Source organism: Urocitellus parryii, chromosome 11 (assembly GCF_045843805.1).
Source record: "Urocitellus parryii isolate mUroPar1 chromosome 11, mUroPar1.hap1, whole genome shotgun sequence".
Lineage (NCBI taxonomy): Eukaryota > Metazoa > Chordata > Mammalia > Rodentia > Sciuridae > Urocitellus > Urocitellus parryii.
In genome coordinates this window covers 41,130,190-41,134,575 of record NC_135541.1, presented here as the reverse complement: position 1 = coordinate 41,134,575, position 4,386 = coordinate 41,130,190, and the positions used below count along the sequence as shown (strand labels likewise).

At 37.5% G+C, this 4,386-nt stretch overlaps 1 pseudogene; it reads left to right on the top strand.

Moving 5' to 3' along the window:
• The first annotated feature begins 2,950 nt into the window (after positions 1-2,950).
• LOC113178352 (large ribosomal subunit protein eL21 pseudogene) lies at positions 2,951-3,431 on the top strand (annotated as a pseudogene).
• Positions 3,432-4,386: the final 955 nt, after the last annotated feature.

Here is a 4,386-nt window from a genome sequence, read left to right as displayed (position 1 = left end):
AATATATGTAATAAATATAAATATAATATTTATATATTATATAGTAAACACAACTATCTAAACAGTATATTTGCACATACTATATAAATATAAATATATAGTATATTTACCATAACATAAATATCTATTATTTTACTATACATTTATAGTATATATAAACATATTTATTATTTACTATAATTATATTATAATTCATAATTTACTATTCAGACTTGCTTCTTCTGGTGCTAGCAGCCTTGAGTTCAAATCATTGCTCTATCACTTACTAGTTCCAGTTAGTAGAACAACTTGTGCAGGTATTGTCTCTGAACCTGTTTCTTCATCTGTAAAATGGAGATAATAGTACTCACCTGGAAGAGTTATTGTGAGATCGGACAGGAGCCTCAGACACACATTCTCGTGTGTCACTGTCTGGGTGGGTACTTGACATTCCTTCTCTCTCTCTCAAGAAGGAGCAAGGAGTCAGAAGAACAGTTTCCCTGGCCCCAAATGCACACTCTAGCATCAGACAGCTCTCCACACAGGCAGATGGCAGTCGATTCACCTAAAACTCTTGTAAATCAGTGGCTCACTTAGTTTTGAAACTTTTCCATCAAACTAATACATGCACATAGTTTTTAAAAGGAAAAAAAAAAGTACCAGGAGGCTTATAATGAAACACAGCTGTTTCCTTGATTGCAAATGCAGCTTCAGTTAAATAGTCACCTACGTGTTTCTGAACACTATGCTCATTTTACTATTTCCTATTTTATTAGCTACACATCATCTGTTGTCTTTCTATGGTGATCCAAGCATTTAGTATTCTTACAGCACCCTCTTCTCCCTCCACCGACCCTATATCATTATACCTAATTTAATTGGAAATTAGAGTTTATAGTGTAACAACTGCATCAGTGGAATTTTTTGACTCTTCATCACATGCCATCTACCTGTCCTTTCATTATTCTTTTCTAATACTCTTCTTTATTTATCTCATCATCTCCTCTTAGTTTCCACCTGGGACGCCTCCACGAATATGGCTTCCTTCTCTGAATGCCTGCCATATGGGGATTGTCTTTGGTGTTCTCCTGGGTAGAATAGTCTATGGCTTAGATTTGCCCCCTAGTTTTGCTGTTGGAGCCCATTCTTTAAAAAGACACTTGGGATGTGTGTGTATAAGTTTTCTTTTTATATTATCCCCTGGATTTCATATGAGTCTGCAATTGGTCAATAGCAAGGTCAGCTATGAACTTCACACCTCTGAAGTTAAACAGGTACAACCAAAAGGTTACATATTAATTTATTTAGCAACTGTGGACTGGAACAAAGGCCCTGTCCTAGGATATGAAATAAATTAGGCAGGTTTACTATATTCAAGATTTTTTGTTATTGTTGGGGAAAATAGGTAAACAGGCAATGATGTGATGTGGCCAACATTTCTAAAGAAACAAAGAAATTTCTAAAGAAACAAAGAGCACTAAAAGAAGAAAAAAAAGCAAAAGACATAACAAAGCTTAAGGAGCTCTTAGAGGACTTCCTAGTATTGGGACTACCTAACTTGAGCCTAAAATGAGACTGCACGCTTATTTATTTACACATTATATTGCTACAAAATGGATCTAAGATATATCACAAAATTTTGATAGCTATTTTATATTAACATCTTTTGGGGTTCACCAACTCTGCCTGGATCCTCTTAGCCTTCTGCATTTCAAAACTTTCCCCATTAAAAGTGTTTGACCAATACTCAGCTGGTTCTTCATCTGTGGTTACTGGACGGATGAATGTCAGATATAGCAAAAAAAAAAAGGGGAGGAAAGAAAAAACCTTTAATACATGGTCTTAGGACAGCTTCCTACACACACACACACACACACACACACGTAAATAAATAAAATTAATTCCTTGCTTCACCTCATTTGCAAGATAAATTTCAGATAGACTAAAAAAAAAGATCTTTAAAAAATTTTGAAGACAATACAAGATTATATCTTTATGACATCAAAGTATGGAAAGATTATTTAAATAATTCATACTACATAAATCATAACACAGATTGATAAAATGGACACTATCAAATGCAAAATTCTGTTCCATAAAAGACAACAAAGACACAGAGAATTGCCAAAAATCTTGCCCACTGGACTTTGAAGTCACGTTAATTGATTTGATTCTTAATGTCCAATGCGGTGATGCATACCTGTAATCTCAGCTACGAAGGAGACTGAGGCAATCACAAGTTCAAGTCCAAGCTGGGGAATTTAGCAAGACCCTGTCTCAAAATAAAAACAAAAATTTAAAAGGTCTGGAGATGTAGCTCAGTGGTAGAGCACCCCAGGTACAATCCCCAGTAGTACAAAACTAAATAAATAAAATAATGTAACTTCTCTGAGTATAAGTTTCCTCTTCTGTAAAAAGAAGATAGTATACTTTTGGCCTATTGAGTCATATGGCGATTGTAAAGCTCTTAGCAGAATGCATAGTTCGTTGAGGTGCCTTGTGTGCTAAGTGTTGGGGTGTTCAGGATTGATGAGCTGACCTGTTCAGCTTTACGTTGGAATCTGATCCTTGGAGGATCAGACTAATACAACCACTTTATAAGAATAAGGGACCAGCCTGCAAGTCACTGCTTGTCTTCAATTATGTGGGCATTTGTTGGGTGGCAGAGAAGCTGGGCTGCCACAGTGCCTGGCCTACTCTTCTGCAATGAATGTTTACTATTATTTTCTTCTTACTTGAGAGAGAAAATTTTCACTCTAAACATGGAAAGAATATAAAAGAGAAATTAAAATTTTAAAATAAACTCTGGTCCCATCCTTCATTCTTCAACATCTTATAGTCAAATGAACAATGAACAAAGACTTAACTATAGGGTGATGAGTGCTATCACGGTTTTCTCTACCCTGACCTCTTATAGATCCATAAGTAATGCCTCATGGCCAGAACTGCCATATTCCAGTAATTCACCAAGATGATAAACACAAAGGCAAAGAGGGGAGGAACCCCAAATATGTTCTCTAGGCCTTTTAGAAAACATGGGGTTGTTTCTTTGACCACATAGTTGTGAATCTACAAGAAGGGTGACATTGTAGACATTAAGGGAATGGGTACTGTTCATAAAGGAATGACCCACATGTTATCATGGCAAAACCGGAAGAGTCTGCAGTGTTACCCAGCATGCAGTTGGCATTGTGGTGAATAAGCAAGTTAAGGGCAAGATTCTTGCCAAGAGAATTGATGTGTGTATTGAGCACATGAAGCACTCTAAGAGCCGAGACAGCTTCCTGAAATGTGTGAAGGAAAATGATCAGAAAAAGAAGGAAGCCAAAGAGAAGGCTCCCTGGGTTCAGCTGAAGTGCCAGCCAGCTCCACCCAGAGAACCACATTTTGTGAGAAGAAATGGAAAGGATCCTGAGCTGCTGGAACCTATTCTCTATAAGTTCATGGCATAATAAATGTAAATAAATAAATAAAGGCCTGTGGACTATAAAACCGATTTTCTTAATTGAAAGGAAAAAAAAAGAGAGAAAAAGTAATGACAGATCCAGGTGTGATGGTACACATCTGTATTCCCCAGCTACTTGGAGGCTGAGGCAAGAGGATCGCAAGTTGGAGACCAGCATGGGTAACTCAGTGAAACCCTGTCTCTAAGTAATATAAAAGGCTGGGGATGTAGCTCAGTGGTAGAGTATTTGCCTAGCAGGCACAAGACCCTGGGTTCAATCTGTAGCACCACAAAAAAAAAAAAAGGGTGGGGAGAAAGGAAGAAGAAGAAAATCAACAGCACCCAGGTGAGTGTTAGCCTTCTGTGTTGGCCCATTCCTCAGAATTCTATCACAGCTCCTCTATTATTGATTCGCCATCTCTTCCTAAGGGACCTCACCACGTCTATGGCTAAGAGTGCCATGTCTATGCTGAAAATTCAAAAAAAGTTTATTTCTAGCCAAGTTCTTACACATCTACCTGAATGTTTAAATACTCTTTCAAACTTAGTAAGACAGAAACGAACCCATCTTTCTATATCCCTAAATAAATCTCTCTTCCACATTGACCCAGTTCAAAATGGCTCTCAACTCATTTGGGTTTTCTGATGACTAACAACTGAAACCCAGGATAATTTTTCATACTTCCCTCCCTATTCCTCAACAAATATTTATACTCCCATCAAAATACTTCTTAAATCTATCCAGTTCCTGCTAGCTCCTCCATAACCACGCCAGTCTAAAGCATCGCCATCTCTCACTTTGACTTCCATTACAATCACCTTCAGAGATTCCCTGAATCCCCCTTCGCCCCTCTTCCTTTCATGACTCTTCATCCACATCATTTTAAAATGCAAATCTGATTGAAATTTTCCTACAGGAAATCCTTGATTGGCATTCCACTGTACTTAAGAGTCTCAATCTC